Consider the following 22,254-nt stretch of genomic DNA (forward strand, 5'->3'; position numbering starts at 1 on the left):
GATGCCAAGAATCCCTGAGAAAGACCATTCTTGAATAGTAATTCCCAAGAAACAGACATTAAAAAAACCTCCTTGTGTGGCTCCACTGCTCAAAGCTCTCATGGTTTAACATAGTTTGTGAATGATTATGGTTTATCAGTGGGGATTTATCATTCAATCAGTAGAGATTATGGTTTACCAGTGGGGATTAAAGATAGGTATGTACATATTTCATTCTGAAATTTAGGTAGAAGATATACTTCTAAGTAAGTATCAGAATATTAATTTAAAAAAAATCTATGATTCTGCAAGTGAAACAGGTTCTCTCTTCTCTAAATCAACCTAAGGTGTCACAGTTTTAAAGAGGACAGTTATAGCAAAATCAGTCAAATCCATTACATCTCAAGAATCTTTATATAACTTACGGTGGAATATATGTGGGGGTGGAGGCAGAAAGGGAAACTTGCCGAGGGAGGGATTATTAATTATGAGAGGACAAACACTGGATGTAGAGGAAGACACACTTAAATTGAAAATTTAGCTCTGCTTCTTTTAAGCTATATGATTATGCAATTTAATATTTCTCAACAGATGTTTCCTTAGTGCCATGGAGAAAATAATGTTTTATCTGATCAATCACACGGCTTGTTAGGGATAAAGTTAAAGGTCTTAAGGACATAACCCATTGTCTTTGTATGGTCTACAAACAGCTTTAATATACAGTGGTCACCAAATGTATTTCTTACACTGGAACAAAGTCTATCATAATAAATGGAATTCAGTGAAATGTGGTCTTGAGCAGAGGACTTGGCAATATCTCATTGTGTTGCATCAAACACAAAAGTCACAAGAGTAGCTGAGAATACAGAAGCAAGGTGTTTGATCAGGATGTAGAGTTTATTTTTTTTATTTATCTTTAAATTTTTTTAATTTATTTATTTATGATAGTCACAGAGAGAGAGAGAGAGAGAGAGAGGCAGAGACACAGGCAGAGGGAGAAGCAGGCCCCATGCACTGGGAGCCCGATGTGGGATTCAATCCCGGGTCTCCAGGATCGCGCCCCTGGGCCAAAGGCAGGCGCCAAACCGCTGCGCCACCCAGGGATCCCGAGGATGTAGAGTTTAGAGATATATATGCTGGGCCTTCCTCCCCCCCCCCACCTCCTACTTCCACTAACAATTTACAAATAAATAAATTATCAGGATTATTTAAAGCTTAGGGACTGATTCCTCTCTATGACACCAATAAAAGGACATCCATGTCTATTTCTAGGATTGGTAGTTCCTCCCAAACCTAAACGTTTATTTTTATCTTTCTATTAAACTCAAAGAAATTAGATCGTTCAGCATAATCGAAGTAAAGTACTAACTGCAAAGCAGGGGTGTTGAAAACCACATAGTAAGCGTGAAACACCTACAGCTTTATAATTTATAATAGATAAATAGATTCACTTCTTTTGTAGGATTTCACTGTTTACAAATAATCTTATATTTTATTCTCCTTGAAGAAGTTTGGACTCATTATTATTGCTATTTTGTAAACTAGGACACCAGGGCTCCCAACAGCTAAGTGAACATGCCAATACCCTTAAACGCTCCTATGACTCTTCTCATTTCAAGGTCTTAACACATGTAATTTCCTCTACCTGGAATTCGCCTTTTCTCCGACCACCTACAGATATATATATATATATATATATATATATATATATATATATATATATATATTTTTTTTTTTTTTTTGCATAGTTACTGCCTTCCTAGCCTTCAAATTTATATTGAGACATCACAGCTTCAGAAAGCCATAATTTCCTACATACCCCTACAATTTCCCATCTTCCATTTTTACACATTCAGATAATACGTCTCCTTCAATGTGTAATTCTGCCATATTTCATCATTATTTGAATATGTATTCTCCCCTCAATTATAAGCTCCATGAGTGAAACCTCCATGTTTTATTATCTCCTGTAGCTCAGAGCCCAAATTAGTGTCCAGAACATAACAGATGCTCAAAAAGTATTTGCTGCATAAACAAAGGAAACATAAATTCATCTATACTAATCTTCTTGATATATAGGTGAATTAATAGAACACTGATTGCTTTTTTCATTTTTATCCTGAGAGAATCAAAATGCTGGAGTATGCTAAGGTCAATTTTTTTACCTGGCCATCATTTTTAAAAGATAATTAATATACCCTACAATTTAGAAAACACTTCCTCATATGTTACCTCATTTTAAAAATCTCTAAAACATCAAGAAGGATACAGAAAAGTAGCTATTACTGATTTCTTTAAATAAGGAAACTGAACTTTTGAACTTCAGAATAGGTTGTGTGTGTGAGACAGACCAACAGACACACATACACATGCACACACACACAGATAATATTTCCTAAAGTAGAGCAAGGTCACATGTCTGACAAAAATCTCCATTTTTTTCATATATAGGTCAAATTTCTCATTTTTTGAGTAATTAAGATTTAACTGAACATGAATGGTTGTCACCATGGCAAAATAATGCTTTAACAAATTTCTTTTTGAACAAGGATAGCAGATTAATCTGCTTCGCTCCAGGGACCATGAATAGCTGGGAAAGTTCACAAACTTGTTGGGGTAGATATTCCAGTTGTTTTTCAAACCCTATTCTCTGCTGCTTTCTCAAAATATCACATGTTATCCGGTCACATTAACATCCAAAATGAAGATTAGATTTTTGTTATAGCTTATATATGGTAATGTAAATAAGGCATGACAAATGGAACCTAAGTGGAATATGAAAGTTCTAGAAAGTGTCTTCAAAGGTAGTGTCCATTCCTCTCTTCTTTCCAATCTGGTGGCTGTAGCTTGAGTGACTGTACTGAACCACTGTGTAGGAAGGCGTATACTGAAGATGCCATGGCCACAAGTAAGAAGAAATCAAGTTCTTTCTCTGATATTAATGAACACATCTTACCAGTCCTGACCCTATACCTTCCTCCCTGCATTTTAAACCATTTTTAAAAATAAGCTAACAAACTTTAATTTCTTAGTCGCTTTAATCTTACAGCTGAATTGAAATCTAATAAATTAGTTAATTGTGAAACAGAGACCCGAGCATCTCCCAAAAGAAATATAAGGAAAGACTTATGAGTGGGAATTATGCAGTCGTATCAGAAAGCAACAATTCATTTTTCTACAATATATGGCATTGTGCAGCCTAGCCAGAGATGAGGTTACAAAGGTATCTTTGGGTCAGGAAGTTCCTTTCAAGCCATGCCAAGTAGTTTAGACCTTAAAGAGGATGCTCTGTCATAAACAGATTCTAACCTGCAATTAGAATTAGAGTTCTGCCCGGTAAAATGATGGAGGATTTCAGCGGGGTTGTAGAAATATTCTTCTGATCCTGACATATAGCTCTCTTTATATCATTCAGCCCAAAGGAGGATGTCTCTATTCTCTCTTGAAGTGCAGTCATCTTGCAACTGTGATTGCCTGCTAGAAGCTGACATGGGAGTTAATTGTTATTTATATTTGATAGCAGTCCAAAAATCAATCTGATCCCACTGCCTCTGCTCTTGAGTGGCTACAGAGAATGTGGCACATAGGAAAAGTCTAATTTAAGAAAGGCACCTGTCAGAGTATCGAGCACCTTGCCCTAAGGATATCATCAACCCTAGAGATTTAGTCTCCTGATGTAATATGTCTAACTTGTCTCATTCACTGACTATGTTGACATGTAATGCATCGCAGAAGAATAGAAAGCGAAGAAAGTTGCAGAAATTTTTATGACTTATTGACAGTATATTCGGTGCTGTACAAAACCAGGAAGAAAGGTCTTTTCAACTGGGACTGAGAACTGTGCACAATCATGAAAAGAAAGAATGTGTTTGCACCATCGTGCTCTTGAAACTGATTATCCAAAGATGGACATAAAACTTCCTTCCTAGGAAAAGAAATACTCTCTAGGGAACATCAGATAAAGGGAAAATGGCCCTTCATATGACAGGAACATGCCACACTGCTTCATCGTCATGATAAAACATCTTCCTTTTCTTCATCGTCCATGTATCTCAGAGAAAAACCTATGTAGCAAGTGGTTGGAGTTGGTTCTAAGATGGTGTGGTGGTGATCTACTAAAACAGGGAATACTGAGGTGAGAAAGAAAAAAAGAAAGAAAGAAAGAAAGAAAGAAAGAAAGAAAGAAAGAAAGAAAGAAAGAGAAAGAAAGAAAGAAAAAGAAAGGAAAGGAAAATAGCAGAAGAAATATTCCTGGAGAAGAGAATGCTCCTCTAACTACCTTTGCAGGTCCTATTGACTACATTTTTGTTGCAGTTTGAGTTAGCATACTGGGATTTCTGGTTCCTTGTCTGCTTATCCTCCCTGATTAAGAATTCCCTTTCAGTGCTTGGTAATCACATACAGGTTCCTAGGAAAGGCAATAGAGGGTAAAGTCAGTTATCTTTCTACCTCTTTCTGTGTCACAGAATCTCTGATTCTTTCATAGTAAGTTAACTCAAGGAATTCTTAATGAGTCTTACCTATGACGTTGAATTTGGCCCTGTTTTAAATATGGCTTTTGAATATAAGCTCAGTTTTCTTCTATATCCATTTATGTACTTGGGGCACCTGGGTGGCTCAGTGGCTGAGCGTCTGCCTTTGGCTCAGGTCATGATCCCAGGGACCTGGGATCGAGTCCCCCATCGGGCCCCCTGCATGGAGCCTGCTCCTCCCTCTTCCTGTGTTTCTGCCTCTGTCTCTCTGTGTCTGTCATGAATAAACAAATGAAATATTTTAAAAAAATAAATTGACTTATGATCTTGAGCTTTTGCAACCTCCATAGTAAACTTCAGTTTAGTGACTCCGAATTTCACTGGTTCTATTTTCAGTTCAGTAGCATTGCCTCACATATTTCATGTCCAAGCATTATTCTAAACATTCCTACTACTGGCAACTTCTGGGACTTCTGCCTGTTATTAACTTTTAAAACATCACTGGATACTCCCAAAATAGGAATCCTCCATTATTACTCCATCACAGTGCCGGATGACAACAAGTGTGGTCTCTTTACATGTCATGTAGCCTTACACAAAAAATCTAAACAGCATCAGTGAAGAGCAGGTAATAATAGAGTCATTATAGCAACTGAGGATTGACAGAGTCTATGAAGTACAACTAGAGACATAGATTTCCCACGGAAATAACAGAAGAATCAGAAGACAGGAACTCTAGAAATAGCTGAAGACAAGCTGAGAAAAAAACACAGTAAATAGTAGAAGCTGTTAGATTAGAAAGCAATGTAGTTTGTCAAAAGCCAAGTGAACTACAAAAAAGGATAAACAGAAAAGCACTGACAGCAATATGACCTTAAAAACAGTCAAGTTCTCCCTTTACCAAAACACTCCTATAGATTTTGGTTGACTGAAGCCAATGGCAGAATTTCTAGGCTCCAGAGTTCTTAGTTAAACTCTGTTAGGGAGCTGGGAAGTTCATTAATAAGGTAACAGGGTGACGTGGCCCTAAAGCTGAAGTTCAGGTCTCACAAGGCTTTCAGATTTCCCGATGATGAGATTCTTTATCCACAGGTGCTTCTGAGTACTAGCACCATATTGGACATAGAAGCACCAAAATGAGATAGGAAACAGACTCTAAAATGTCGGAGTTAACAGTCTTATGGGGGAGAGTCTATGAAGTAACTTATTAGTAAGAAAATTCTGTGATCCTATTTTGGATTTAGGAATATTCAAAAATTATAGGGAATAGATGTGTGATACACCTGAATGGAGAAGGCAGAGTTAAGGCATGCCAGGGGTGAGCGTGTGTGCGTGTGTGCGTGTGTGCGTGTGTGTGTGTGTGTGTGTATGTATGAGAGAGAGAGAGAGAGAGACAGGGACAGAGAGAGAGAGATCGATTTGAAGACCACATGGGCTTAAATCGACAAGAGAGAGGAGCAAAGAATTATACCATGTTTTTAGTATTTAAAAATGGCCAGGAATATTACTAAAATAGGGCCAAAAGAAGAGGGGGACTTTCTTTTATGTTTATATTGTATGGATGGAGGTTTCTGTGATTTGTCCTCTATAACCAATCACCTAGCCCTGCACGTCTGCAGATTAAGGAATGTTTTTTTGTGAGACCTGTGTTTGCGTAAGTGACCTCGGCAACCTGGTTAGTTGACATCAGCTGGCCTCCAGGTCAGAACTGGCTCTTCTGGTCTAGATGCCAAGAGCTACAAAATTTGCTTTGCTTCCTCTCTGGCTCCAGTCTGGGCTGGATCCCTGGAATGGAGTCCAGGAGGGGAGGCAAGCACACATGGCCCAGGCTCCTTGAAGATGTAAAGACATGATAACCCACCTCACTCCAAACTGCATGTAGGCAAACAAATGTGTAACTTCAGAGCCCCATCCTTTGCCCTATAAATATGGCCCTTATGGTGATGGTCAGTTGAAAGTCTCACCTGAGAGGAGAACGCTCTGCCCAAGCCTCCCGCTCAGGACTCCAGCCTGGCAGTCTCCATGAGGCTTTCCCAGCTAATGAGGTTGGATGTTGTAAGTACCCTGTTTGATATAACTTTGTCTTAATCTCCTTTACTATTTTACTATTGCCCTCATCTGTGTGCAGATTTCCTTTTTCTTCTTTCTGTTTTTATTAGATTTTTATAATATCAATAAATATTATTTATTGATAATGTTTTTCATTATTTTCCCCTTCAAAACCAAAAACACAGCTATTATGAATCTTTTATTTAAGACAATGTCAGAGGTGGTGGGGGAGCAGTTCTGAGGAGCTAAATTCTAGAAAGAATCAGTTACTTGTTGTCTCTGATGGACATGCCAATCATGTTTGGTCCATATATTAAGTAGAATACCTCAACCTAAAACAACATTTCTCCACTCATTGCCTTTAGTTAACATAGAAAAATTAATTCATCTATGACTTTTCCTTTGTTTGCCTTATAAAGATGGAGCTCAGAAAATTACCAACCAAGGAAAAAACATGGTAAGTCTGTAAACAGAATCACCTCATGATGATTAAAACAAAACAAAAATCAGTGCAGAGAAAGGTTATTTTTCCTATCATCACAAGAGTAATTTGTGATCATATCTATATAAATTAAACAAAAGAAAGAAATATCACAATTACCCAGATAAATGCAATCAAAAAGAATATTTAGCAAGATGGCGAAATAGGAGGTCTCCTACCCACATCTCTTCATAAAAACAAAAATTTGGCAGCCATGTGTGGACAACAGTGTATTTGTGAAAATATTTTTTTTTCAGAGTACTGGAAAAAAATGAAATTTTTGCCAAATAAGAATATACCAAGAAATGCTGCTCTTTAGAAATGAAGGAATGATAAAGACATCCCCAGACACAAGCTAAAGGAGTTTGGCCACTGGACCTGACCTATAGGAAACACTAAAGAAACTCTTCACATTTAAATGAAAAGACACTAAATAAGAATGTGAAAACATACAAATTTAAAAACTCATAGGTAAAGATAAATATGTAGTCAAATTCAGAATTCTGTCTACTGTAATGGTGTTATTTCAATGAATTTTATCTCTCATATAAAAGTTAAAGAATTAAAAAAAAAAAAAACTATAGCTGGGGCACCTAGGTGGCTCAGTAGGATAAGCATCTGACTCTTGATTTTAGCTCAGGTCATGATGTCAGCATTGTGAAATTGAACCCTGTTTTGGGTTCTGTGCTCAGTGTGGAATCTGCTTGCTGCTCTCCATCTGCTCCTACCCTACTCACTCACTCTCTCTCTCCCTCTCAGATAAAGAAATAAAGTCTTTAAAAACAAAAATAACTATAGCTATAATAATCTGTTAGTAGATACATAATATAAATTACTAAATTGTAGCATCAATAGTATAATAGGAGGAATGTGGGAGAGGTAAAGGATAGTTTTTGTATGGAATTGGAATTGAATTGTTATCAGTTTAAAATAGTGTTTTATGACTCTTAGGTATAGTAAGCCTCATGATGGTCACCAAAAATACTTGTAGAAACAAAAGATGAAGAGAAAGGAATCAAAGTATAGCACAACAACAAAAACAGCAAATCAAAAGGAAGACATCAAGAGAGGAAAAAAGAAATTATGAAACAATGAGAAAACAATGAACAAAATGGCAATAGTAAATCCTTATCTACTAATAATAAAATTAAATATAAATAGGTTAAATTACTCAATTGGAAAATATAGAGTGGCTATGGATAAAAAAGTAGGACTTAACACTATGCTGCTTACAAGAATCTAACTTTAGCTTGAAAGATATCTATAGGCTAAACATGAAGGGACAGAAAAAGAAATTTTAGGTGAATAGTAGCCAAAGGAGAGCAGGGGTGGCTGTTCTTAGACAAAACAAATTTTCAGTTAATATCTGCTACAAGAAACAAATAAGATCACTACATAATAAAAAAAGCCATTCTGTTACAGTATATAGAAATTGTAATTGCATGTGCAACTAGCATTAGTTTATATATAAATCAGATAATAACATAACAGGAGGAACTAATAGCTATGCAATAACAGTAGAGGACTTCAATACCTCATTTTCAAAAACAGATAATCCAAAAAGAAAATCAATATGGAAACTGTGAACTTGAAAAACTCTATAACCAACTATGTGCCTAATAGATATTTATAGAGCATTCCATCCAACAATAACAGAATACATATTCTTTTCCAGTGTACATGTAACAGTCTCTAGGACAGATCATATACTAGGCCACAGAAAAGTCTTAACAAATTTAGGAAGACTAAAATCATATCAAGTATCCTTTTTGACGATAGTGTCATGTAACTAGGAATCAATAACAGCAACAGCACTGGAAAATTCACAAACACCTGGAAAGTAAACAACACACGAACAACCAACAAGTCAAAAAAGAAATCAGAAAGTACCTTGAGACAAATGAAAATGGAGTCATAACATACCAAAACTTATAGAATACAGCAAAAAACAGTTCTAAAAGAAGTTTGGGTGGTAAATTATTACATTAAAAACAAAACAAAACAAAACCCAAAATGAAACAGAACACCTCAAGTAAGTAATTGACTTCATACCTCAAGATACTAGAAAAAGAGTAAACTATGCTGAAAGTTAAGAGAAGGAAGTAAATAACAAAGAATAGAGTAAGGAAAAGAAATAGAGAATTAAAAAGTAAAACCAATGAAAATTAAGAATTAGCTTTTAAAAGATAAACAAAATTGACAAATCTTTACCTACACAAACCAAAGATAAGGGACAGGGCTCAAATAACAAAATTATAAATAAAGGGGAGATATTATAACTGGTACCACAAGTCTTAGAAATGTTAAGAAACAGATTAAACTACTATAAACAATGATATACCAACAGTGTGGATAATCTAGAAAAAAGGGACATACTCCTAGAAACCTACTGACCAAATTATAAAGAAATAGAAAATCAAAACCAACAAATTACTAGTAAGTAGATTGAAGCAGTAATCAAAAACTAGCTCCTCCTCCCCAAAAAACCTAAACCAGATGGTTTCATGGAAGTGTTCTGCCAAACATTTAAAGAATTAACTCCAATCCTTCTCAAACTCCTCCAAAGAAAATGAACGAGAAGGGAATACTTCCAAACTGATTTTACAGAGCCAGAATTGCCCTCATGCCAAAGCCAGATAAGGATGCTACAAGAATAAAAATTTTAGCGCGATATCGCTAATGAACACAGATGCAAAAACTCTGAACAAATTTTCAGAAATCGAATTTAATAGCACATTAAAAGGATCGTACACCATTTTAAAGTAGTATTGGTTCTTGGGGTGCAAGGATGGTTCAATATGCACAAACTGAATCATGGGATACACCACGTTAACAGAATACAGAATAAAATCATTTGTCTATCTAATAGATACAGAAAAAAGATTTATAAACTTCAAAATCATTTCAAGATAAAACTCAGCAAATTAGGTATAGAAGGAATGTACTTCACTAAAATTAAAGCCATAAAAAGAAGCCTACAGATGACATAAGCGGTGGGCTTCATCATGAAAAAACTGAAAGCTTTTCATAATATCAGAAATAAGTCAATGGTGCCTTCACTCACCACCTCTATTTAAATATAATACAAGAAGTTTTAGCCAGAGAAACTAGGAACAAAAATGAATAAAATTTTAAAAGCCGTAAAACAAAATAAAATACATGAATAGGAAAGGGAGAAGTAAAATTGTCTCAAATTACACATAACATGATCTTAAATACAGAAATCCTTAAAGGTACAACCAAAAAAATGTTAGAACTAATAATTTAATTAAAACTGCAGGATACAAAATCAGCTAATAGAAATAATTTACATTTTTATGTACTAACAATGAAGTATTCAAAACTAAAATTAAGAATATAATTCCACTTACAAATAGTATAAGAGCTGCTGTGTATCTTTCATAATTGAAAATCATTCCATTATGACAGCACCAAAATACCCAGGAATAAATTTAACTAAAAGAAGTAAAAAGTCTGTGTGCTAAAAATTAAAAGACATGGATGAAACAAATGAAGATGACACAAATGAATGGAAAGATATCCTATTCATGTATAGGAAGAATTAATACTGATAAGATAGCTATACTACACAAAGTGACCTACAGATTCAATATAATCTCTTAAATTTGCAATGATTCTTGCACAGGAATGGAAAAAAAGATCCTAAATTTTGTATGGAGCCACAAAAGACCCCAAAGAGCCAAAGCAAACTCAGAAGAGGGAGCAAAGCTAAAGGCATCACACTTACTATTTTTAAACTATATTAATCAAAATAGTATAGCGTTGTCATAAAAACAGTACTTTGTCCAATGGAACAGAATAATGAGCTCAGAAGTAAACCCACACACAACTATGGTCAACTAACCTTTGACAAATTCACCAAGAATAAAGTATAAGAAAGGGACAATCTCTTCAATAAATGGTGTTGCAAAAACTGGAAATCCACATGCAAATGAATGAAATGGGATCCTTATCTTACATAATAAACCAAATGTATCCTGGAATTAAAGACTTAAGTGTAAGACTGAAATTATAAAACTCCTAGAAGAAAATGTAAGAAAACATGCCTTCACATTGTTTTTTGCAGTGAATTTTTAGATATTAACTCCTAGGACACAGACAGCAAAAGAAAGAAAAATTGGGAATACATCAAACTAAAAAGCTTCTGCACATCAAAGAAAATAACAAAATGAAAAATCAACCTACACTATACAAGAAAATATTTGTAAACCATGTATCTGATAAGGAGTTAATAACCAAAATACATGAGGAATTTGTTCAACTCAGTAGTAAATACATGAATCAATAATCCGATTTTAAAAGGGCAGAGGATACTCGAACAACTTATGCCACAAATATGATAATTTAGATGATATGGATCAATTCCTTGAAAGTTACAATCTACCAAAACTCAGACAAGAAGAAATAGTTTATGTGAAAAGGCCTATATTTATTAAACAAATCAAATTGATCATTAATAACCTTCCGAAAGAGGAGGGCCAGGCCCAGATGGGTTCACTGGTGAATTCTACCAAACATTTAAGGAAGAAATTACACCAATTCTCTACATTTTCTTTCAGAAAATGGAAACAGATGGAATGCTGCTGCTGCTTCTTTTTCTTTTGAAGATTTATTTATTTTGTTTATTTGAAAGAGAAAGAAAGAGCACAGGAGCACAAATGGGGGCAGAGTAGAAGAAGAGGGAGAGAGATGCCATGTTGAGCACAGAGCCCAATGTGGAGCATGCAGGGCTCCATCCCATCACCCATGGGATCATGAACTGAGAGGAAACCAAAGCGGAACACTTAACAGACTGAGCCACCCAGGCGTCCCCAGAGGGAAGGCTTCTTAATTCATCCTATAAGGCCAGCATTACTCTAACGCCAAGACCAGACAAGACTTCACAAGAAAACTACAGACCAATATCTCTCCTGAATACAGATGCAAGAATCCTCAACAATATATTAAAAACTCAATGTAACAATGTATGAAAAGGACTATAAACTATAGCCAAGTGCGATTTATCTGATGTATGCAAAACCGGTTCAGCATTCCAAAATCAATTCATGTAATCCATCACGCTGATAGGCTAAGACAGAAAAATCACATGATCATTTCAACAGAGACGGGGGATAAAAGCATTTAACAAGACCCAACACCCATTTATTATAAAAATTCCGAGTAAACTAGAAGTAGATAGGGAAATTTCTCACTGTGATAAAGAATATCTAAAAAAAAATCTTATAGCTAGTGTCATACTTAATGCTGAGAAACCTAAAGCTTTCTCATTAAGATCAGATGCAAAGCAAGGATGTCCTGTCTTACTGTTCCTTTTCAAGAGGACACTGGAAGTTACTGCTAATGCAAGACAAAAAATAAATTAAAATAATAAAATAAAATAAAAGCAATTTGGAAAGGAAGAATAATAAAAACTCTTTGTTTGCTGATAACATTATCTGATTATATGTATAGAAAATCCCAAGAATTGACCCCCAAAAAACCCCTCCTGTAATTAATCAGCATTTATAGCAAGTGTGAGACACAAGGTTAACATACAGCAGTCAACTATTTTCCTATAATGATGGAGCGGAATTTCAAACTGAAAACACAATATTTACATTAGCATCAAAACCCAAATGAGAGGATCCCTGGGTGGCGCAGCGGTTTGGCGCCTGCCTTTGGCCCGGGGCGCGATCTTGGAGACCCAGGATCGAATCCCACGTCGGGCTCCCGGTGCATGGAGCCTGCTTCTCCCTCTGCCTGTGTCTCTGCCTCTCTCTCTCTCTCTGTATGACTATCATAAATAAATTAAAAAAAAAAAAACTTTAAAACCCAAATGAGAGATGCCTGGGTGGCTCAGTGGTTGAATGTCTGCCTTTGGCTCAGGCTGTGATCTCGAAGTCCTGGGATCAAGTCCCGCATCAGGCTCCCTGCATGGAGCCTGCTTCTCCCTCTGCCCATGTCTCTGCTTCTCTCTGTGTCTCTCATGAATACATAAATAAAATATTTAAAAAAAATTAAATGCTTACATACAAATCTAAAAGAAATATGTAAAAAATCTCTATGAAGAGAACTATAAAACTCTGACAAATGAAATCAAAAAAGAACTAAGTGGAGAGATATTCCATGTTCACAGATAAGAAGACTCAATATTTCCAGATCTCTGATCTTTCCAAATTTATCTATAGATTCAATGCAATCTAAATCAAAATTCAAGCAAGTAATTTTGTGGATATCAACAAACTCTTTCTGAAGTTTATATGGAGAGCCAGAAGACCCAGAAGAGCCAACATAATTAAGTAGAAGAACAAAGTAGGAAGACTGACACTATCTGACACGAAGACTTACTCTAAAGCCATCGTAATCAACACAGTGTTTTATTGGTGAAAGTATAGACAAACAGATTAATGGAATAGATTAGAGAGCTCAGAAATAGACCCATATAAATATAGTGAACCGATCTTTGACAGGGAAGCAAAGGCGATAAGATGGAAAAAAAGAGTCTTCCAACAAATATTTTTGGGACAACTGGACCTTCACATGAAAAAAAGTGAACCTAGACATAAACCTTTTACCTATCACAAAAATTAAATCAAAATGGACCACAGTCCTAAATGTAAGACATAAATCTGTAAAATTCCTAGAAGTCAACATAGAAAGACCAGGTAACTTTGAGGATGATAATGGCTTTTGAAGCTACGATAGCAAAGTTACAATGCATGAAGGAAATCATTGACAAGCTGGACTTCATTAAAATTAAAAACATCTGCCCTGTTAAAGATAATGTCAGGAGAATTAAAAGGCAAACCATAGACTGGGAAAAATATTTGTAAAAGACATATCTGATAAAGAACTATTATTCAAAATATACAAAGAACTCTTAAATTGAAACAACAAAAAAATAAACAACGTGATTCAAAAATGGGCCAAAGATCTGAACAGAAACCTTACCAAAGAAGATAGAGGACATTAAGCATATGAAAAGATAGCCCACACCATATGTCACTAGGGAAAAACAAGTTAAAACGACAAGTTGCTATTGCACAGCTGTTAAAATGTCTAAAAGCCAGAACAATGAGAATGCCAAATGCTGGTGATGATGTGGACAACAGGAATTCTCACTCATTGCTGGCAGGAATGCAAAATGGTACAGCCACTCTGGACGACAGTTACTCGATTTCTTATAAAACTAAACAGATTCTTATGACCCAGAAATTGTGCTCCTTTCTATTGACCCATAGAAGTTGAAAACGATGTCCTTACAAAAACTGCACATGGATATTTATAGCTGCTCTATTTGTAATTTTCAAAATAAAATGGCTGTCAGTAGGTGAATTGGTAAAAAATTGTGGTACTTCCACATAATGAAATATTATTCAGCGCTAAAAAAGAAATGAGCTATCAAGCTATGAAAAGACATGGAGGGAACTTAAATGCATATTAGTAAGTGATAGAAGCCAATCTGAAAATGCAACACACTGTTCATCCATGTGATATTCTAGGAAAGGCAAAACCATAGAGTCATTAAAAAAAATAATAATAATCAGTGTTTGCCAGGGTTTGGGAGTGGGGAGGCGGGGAGAGCCAGAATGGTGAAGATAGTGTGTATGACACCATGATGATGAATACAGAAGCCAAAGAGTGAATCATTATGTAAACTATTCCTTTGGTGATTATGATGCATCAATGTGGGTTTATTGACTACAGACAATGTCTCAGTCGGCTGGAGGAGGTTGGGGAAGGCTAGTGCGCAGAGGACAGACGTTATAAAGGAAATACCTATACCTTCCCTTCACATTTGTTGTGAACATAAAATTCCCCTAATAATCTAAATTTTTAAAATGGACGAAAGACCCTAATAGGTAAATAGGTATATGAAAAGATGTTTAACATCACTAATCATGAGAAAAATGCCAATCAATACTATGATGAGATATCACCTGGGTAGCCATTAGAATAGCTGTTATCAAAATGAGCATTGGCAAGGGTGTAGAGAAAAGAGAATCCTTGTACATTGTTGGTGGGTAGGTAAATTGGTACAACGAGTAGGGAAGGCAGTATGAGGTTTTTCTCAAGAATGTAAAAATAGAATTACCATATGATCCAGGAATCCCACTTATGAGCATATATCCAAAGGAACTGAAGTCAGTATTTCAAAAGATATCTGTACTCTCACATTCACTGTAGCACTATCCATAATAGCCAAGATATGGAAACATCAGTGGGTGATTGGAAAAAGGAATTGTGGTGTGCGTGGTACAACGGAGTATCATTTGGCCATAAAAAAGAAGAAGATCCTGCCATTTGCAGTAATAAAGATTAAAATGGGGGACATTATGTTAAGTGAAATAAAGCAGACCACAAAGACAAACCCAATATGACCTCATTTCTATAGAGACTTTTAAAAAGCCAAACCCACAGGGCCGAATATAACAGTGATTTTCCAGTGCTAAAGGGTAAAAGAAATAGGGACTATGTGTTCCAGAGGGTACAAACTTTCAGATACACAGTAAATAAATTCTGAGGACCTAATATTCAGCATGTGATGACTGTATTTAGTAATATTGTTCAGTAGACCCGAAATTTGCTAAGAGAGCAGATCATTAAGTGTTCTCACACATACAAAAATGCTATCTATGTGAAGTAGTGAATTTGCTAATATGCTTAATTATGGTGATTATTTCACAATACATATGATATATTAAAACACCACATTGTGCACCTCAATATATATATATTATATATATATAAAATCATATATACATATATTTGATTTTGTTTGTCAATTATACCTCAATAAGAAAAAATAATGGAAGGGAAGAATACAGATAATGAATTTGTCCCTGAGAATTGAAAAGATGTAGTAAGAATTAAGAATTTGTAGGTCAGTACTAGAGCCATGATGATCTGGAACCATCCAACAACAGGTCAGATGTAGACCAAAGTCAAGTGTGATTTTATTAAGATCAGCTTGTTTATCAAAGTATCCACATAGCTAGAAGTGCGCTGACATGAAAAATCTCTTTCTTCTTACACATGGAAGGTGACTTCCATCAGGATATGTTTCATTTTATTTTATTATAACAAAGTAATACATAAAATGAAAACCTGAACCTCGATAAAATAGTAGAGGCCCATTTAGGACTACAAAAATAAAAGCAATCCAATTTAAAGATAAAAATAAGAATGATGATCCCTGTTTAGCTACACTAATAAAAGCTTTTCGAAAGGAAAAGCTCCCAAACTTCAGGAGCTTAACACAATGTAAGATTATTTCTCATCTACGTGAAGTCAAAATGGGTGTTAACAATCAGTGAGTGTTCTCTTCCAGGACAGAATTCATGACCACCCAGGACCCAGGAGTTCAGCTGTCTCCCAGAGCTATGATCCAATGACAGGCCCTCTGCAAGTGGAAAGAGAGAACTGGGATGATATATCTCCCTCCGTTGGAGATCATCAGTCTCATGCCCCTGCCCATGTGCGGGATGGAGGAGGAGCACCGGTTTTCACTGGACATCTGCATAGACTTTTAAGACTGAGATCATATTGCAAATTTTATTAGCATGGTGTCATGAAAAATGCTTACTCTTCTGAAGATGTGCTGAAATGAACCATAGCACTCGTGTCTTCCACAGAATTAAAAAAAAAATAATTAAAGTACCTATTAAGTACTTCCTACCGTAGTCAACATTATCAAGAATACAGAAAAATATGATTGGACATTTAATGAAGAACGTTGCATTATCATCAATAAATAAATGAAGTAGTAACAGTTAGACCAAGATAAATGCAATAAATTCCAAATTCTGTGATCAGGGCAAAATAAGATATTAGGGAAGGGACCTTGCAGAACTTCATCATAAGCAGAGTGTAGATGGGCACAGAAAGAGGAGAAAGGAAATTCAACACAGGGGGCAGAGGAAAATCATGAATCATAGTTCTCTGCTTCCAAAAATCACCATTGTTAATCATAATTCAAAACTTTTATGAAGTTTTTATATATGACACTCTTTATAAATGACAGAAGGCTTTTAGCCAATTGGTGATAAAATCGGATTAATCAAAATTTACACAGGCTCACAGAGTATTGCAAACACTGTGCTTTACTCATCTATTCTGAAAAAAATAGTATAATTGGTGCAATTTTATCATTTTATCCCATGAGGCTAGAGAACGTCTTACTGTGGCATAGTATTTACTTCAATTGCTTTTCACTTTTTGTATCCATTTGGTTTAGCATTTAGAAAGAACTTGATGATATCAAAGAAAACCACAGCACAAATCACAACTGTCAACTCTTATAGTTTTAGGCTTTAAATGACTAAGATGGATTACTTCATCATTGAATAAATCATTACTAATCATAATTTGTGTATGTTCTTGGACTGTGCAATTGAGACTGGCAGTACTACAGCCTGCCCAGAACTAATTGCTATAAATGTGCCAGATGTTGTAAAAATCTGGACACATTTGTGATAAAGCCGAATGGTGCAAATTTGGTATGAAGCTAGAAGTGCATGATTTAAGGGTGTAATCTATATTTCTGACATTATAGGTCAAAGAAATATAGTAAGTATAGAGAGCCTTTATTAATATTGTAAAAGGTTATTTCCCTCTGCACTGAAGACCATTTTTTTTTTCCTTTTATGTCTTGATCCTAATAGATCTGAGCTCGGCTATAAATTTCTATGCTCCCACAAAGGGCATCGGTCTGTGGAAAAATAAGAAACCGAGGTTTAAATTAGAACCCTGTTCTTTTTATTTCAGGTATTAACAGAGACTTCTTCCTTGTTATACACAAAAATGTGTAATAAAATAGAATGTTTCTACTCTTTAAGAGTGCTAAGACCATTAGGACCGAAATAATACGTTAGGAGGAGAAAACAAAACAAAACAAAACTCCTTGGCACTTTCTGATTCATTTAGAATTAAGCTGCATATCCGTACATTAAATAATAAGCAAACAGTACTTAGAGGTTATGGGTATCAATATTTCCATTTTCTGTGCATTGTTATGGTAATAAAGCCTTTTAGTCAAGGAAAATATGAAGCCATAAAACTTAATGCTCTATTTGAGGAGCAATTATAGCAAATTATAAGCAACTGGGTTGTACAAAACTGCCATGAATAAAATTTTAAAGTATAATAATATACTGTAAGCATTTATATAGCTGATACTATCCATTTATTTTAAGTGTCAGTCTTTCTAAAGATAATTATTAAAAAAAGCTGGATTCTTGAAATAATTACCATGTTGATTACTTAGAAGGATAGGCTTCAAATAAATTTCAGATTAAAGAATTTTTAACAGAGTTCTGGCGTTAAATATCACATTTGCTATTCCATCTCATTTAATGCAATAGAGAATTCGGGCCTGCTTCATGGTGGTATCACGTTTGTGTGTGCACATGCACGTGTACATGTTGTGTGTGTGACCTGCTTACCTGGACAATTGTCCATCTACTGCTATTTTTGACTAGCTGTTGAAGACGTTTTGTAGAACTTTAAGGATTCTACTCATGACATTTCCCAAATTAAAACCAATATACTTTGAAACATACTGAATGAATAGATGTATTTCTATCAAACAGAGTTTATAAAGGACACCTCAATAGGCTTTTTTTTAAAAAAAAAGATTTTATTTATTTATTCATGAGAGATACAGAGAGAGAGAGGCAGAGACCCAGGCAGAGGGAGGAGCAGGCTCCCTGCAGGGAGCCCGACGTGGGACTCGATCCCGGGACCCCAGGATCACACCCTGGGCCGAAGACAGATGCTCCACAGCTGAGCCCCCCCAGGCACCCCTCAATGGGCATTTTCCTGTGCACACTTTCACCAAACCATAAAATACTGAAAGCAATAAGTAACCAAACATATATCTGTATTGTACATAAATCAGTTACAGATCATAAAGAATTATTAGTGCCAACGTTTTATTAAAACCATTTCCTAAATCTGTGTAATGCTGGTTTGGCAATTTGAGTAGTATTTATGTTTCACTATCATTTAATTAATTTTCTTGCTATTTGTGATAAGCATAACAATATTAATACACCAATTTGCTTGAATATCACTGTAAAATTTAATTATACATTATGTATTTAGAGTCTGCTTGATATCTGTTTGTTTCCCCATTAGTCATTTTTTTACGATATTTTCTCCCTTTGTCTATTCATATGGAGTATTTGGGATGATTTTCAGTTAATAATGAGATATTCTGATTAACTATTGGTTTATTTCATAATCTTTCACAGCACAGCTAGAGGAAACTCCTCAAATAGGGAGATTTTAAAAAAATGTGTTTAAATAAATGTACCTTGAATCATTATAAATCTCTAGACAATTCTAGAGGATTTTGATATTCTGAATATGTGTTTACTGGTCGCATGAGTGTGTGAACACAATGCAAAAATATACCCTAGACATGTAATTGAATTGTCTGCTTTATCCATTTGTTAGTAGCTTCTCTGAGACATACTGTGCCTGTTGGAACCACTAAAAGGGCAGCCCTACGGAATATTTTTATAACTTGACCTACTGGCAAACACTGATTGGCTCAGAGATGGGCACCGGTCCACCTAATTGGCTACAGGGTTAGTTGATTTCACTTAATAACGAAAATGAGAGAAATGGGATCTGCATGTCAGCAGTATTACCCCTGAGCTGAATTATCTGTTTGAGCAGGAGAAGAGTCAGGGCCACAGCAACCCAGAGACCCACCATAGCCAACTTTGTGTTGCAGGAGAAACTATTTGTAAGCATATTAAACTTTTTATCCAGGGAGAAGACATCAGCACATGGAAAATGAGCTCACACGCTCATGTGCACACGCGAAGAAAAATTAAACCATGCAGTTCTTACAAGTGAGAACTGGGAAGGCACTTCAGTTTTCAGATTTTATGTTCAAGTTTCAGCTTCCAGGAGGTGTGCTGTCCTTTCTTTTCGTTTGCTAACAGATATCTAAGGAATTGAATTTTGTGTCTTTAATTACTACCCTTTTACTGTATGCTACTTTTAATAATTTTCTTTTATTATTTTTTTTTTATTTTTTAAGTTTTTTTTTTTTAATAATTTTCTTTAAGTTGCAATCACAAGCCCGGATATAGGGAAAAAAAAGACAATAAGAGAGATGATAGATAGATAAAGAAATCTTTCTAAGGCTGCTTTCTAGGAAGTTGAAATTTTAAACAATGACTTTTAAAGAACAAACAGCCAAAAGCCTGTGGCTGGAAAGTGCAGATACTGGCTTCCCTGTAAAATGCTTCATGTTCTACAATCCCATGGTCCTGTTCCCAGAAAGCTTTCGAGAATTTTCCACAAGAGAATTCACTGCCAGGCATTCCTCCTTGAGCACACCTGATGAGAGGTGGGCGAGCCCTTTAGGCGACTAATTCTTTCTTCATCAGTGTATTTTCCGGACTAAGTTTCCTGTTCAGAACTCCCAAGTTCACTAAGATATGTGGCAAATTTCATAAGCCAATAATTAAAGAGAGTAAGAAAAGAACATTAGCAAGACATGAAAAGAGAGTAATCTGTGTGAGAGAAGGGAGCGAGGGGCAAGAGTGGCCAAGACCTAAGAAAGGGGCAGGGGAAAATATCAGAATATGAGAGGAGACCAACAGCAGAGTTTTCCCCCATCCACTTCTTTTACAACTTGAAGAATAGTTGCCATATTTTAGAATCAATCTCCATCACAATTGGGCCCTTATTCATCCTTTTCAGTCTTTTATTCTAAAATGTTCTGTGCCCAAACCCCCTGGATGAATTCTACTGAGAAGAACTCTACTACCCTTTAGGTGTGCCCCCCCCCCCATTCCTGCCCTGAAGCCTTCATTCTGTTACTGAGGCTTTTTATCTTTTAAACAGCCCAGATTTCTTATACACTTTTTCCTCATTTCTTTAGGAAAACAGTAGAGTTTGGTTATTGATGAACAACATAGAAAATGATTCTATTTTAACTATGAAATTATTATAGTTTATTTTCCATTAAAAGACTTCCAAATGTATTTTTTATAGCGCTGCATGAAGTATTTGGGATTGCCTTTTATAAAAATATACTATACGATTATGACTACTAATAAAAGCTTCTTACACTGAACTTTCCCATAATCTTCCATACTATTTTCTTTAGGTAGAGCATATGGCAAAAAAAAAAAATCCATAAATTAAATAAGTATAAACTAAAAAATAAACAAAACTAACTTCTGATGGCCTACTCTGTCTATAGAAAAGGGAATCTCTAAAGTTCCCATTTTTTATAATGTTTCGTAAATTTTCCCTGTAGCCATGTCCTTATACATCCCCTAAAGCAAATGTGTATGTTTTATTGGGCAGAGACCAATACATCTATGGTCCATGTTTCCTAGTGTACCAGGTCACATTTCTAGTTTTGAGGGCTAGAAGATTTCACACATGAAAATCACATTACAGCCTCTCTCTCTTGCCCCAGGCAGTCAGAGTGATCCAGATGGCCAGTCTGTTTCCTTACATGAAGACACCAAACCACATCAGGCACTCCAGTCCCAATGTTTTCTGTAAAATGGGCACAATTAATTGGAGTATTGATTACCAAATACGGTGTTATGAAGGTTAAAGAGGAATACAAAAAAAGTAGATAAAGCACTTACCAAGAATAGGTAAATATCCATTCGATGCTTATGAGCATGGTAGGTGTTGCCAATTTTAGATTTTATTGCTTTGTTTATTTATTTACTTATTTTTAAAGATCTTATGTATTTATTCACGAGAGATACACACAGAGAGAGGAAGAGACAGGGGCAGAGGGAGGAGAAGCAGGCTCCCTGCAGGGAGCCCGATATGGGACTCGATCCCGGGACCCCAGGATCAGGCCCTGAGCCGAAGGCAGATGCTCCACCACTGAGCCACCCAGGGGTCCCTATTGTTTTATTTTGATACCCATGATATCTAGGTCAGTAAAATGCAACACAGAGAGGAATTCAGGAATACACTCAGGAATACCTGAGTCAAGCCATGACTAAGTCATGATCTACTTCTTCCAGGTGACTTCAATATCTGGTTAATCATTTACATCCTAAATTCCCTTTAAGCCCCTAGAGTTCAGATTTACAGCTACTGTTGAACAACCAATGATTCATTGTTCGCACCGGATGCTCCTGCTTCAATGCCGGCCCACCCTGTGTCAGCCACCAAGCTAGAAACTTAGCTTCCTCCTCACTCTGGCCCCAAGAACACAGGGGACGCTAGATTTTTGCACATTTTCTCTGCTATCTACCTCAAGAGATCTAGCAAACG

Source organism: Nyctereutes procyonoides, unplaced genomic scaffold (assembly GCF_905146905.1).
Source record: "Nyctereutes procyonoides isolate TBG_1078 unplaced genomic scaffold, NYPRO_anot_genome, whole genome shotgun sequence".
Classification (NCBI taxonomy): domain Eukaryota; kingdom Metazoa; phylum Chordata; class Mammalia; order Carnivora; family Canidae; genus Nyctereutes; species Nyctereutes procyonoides.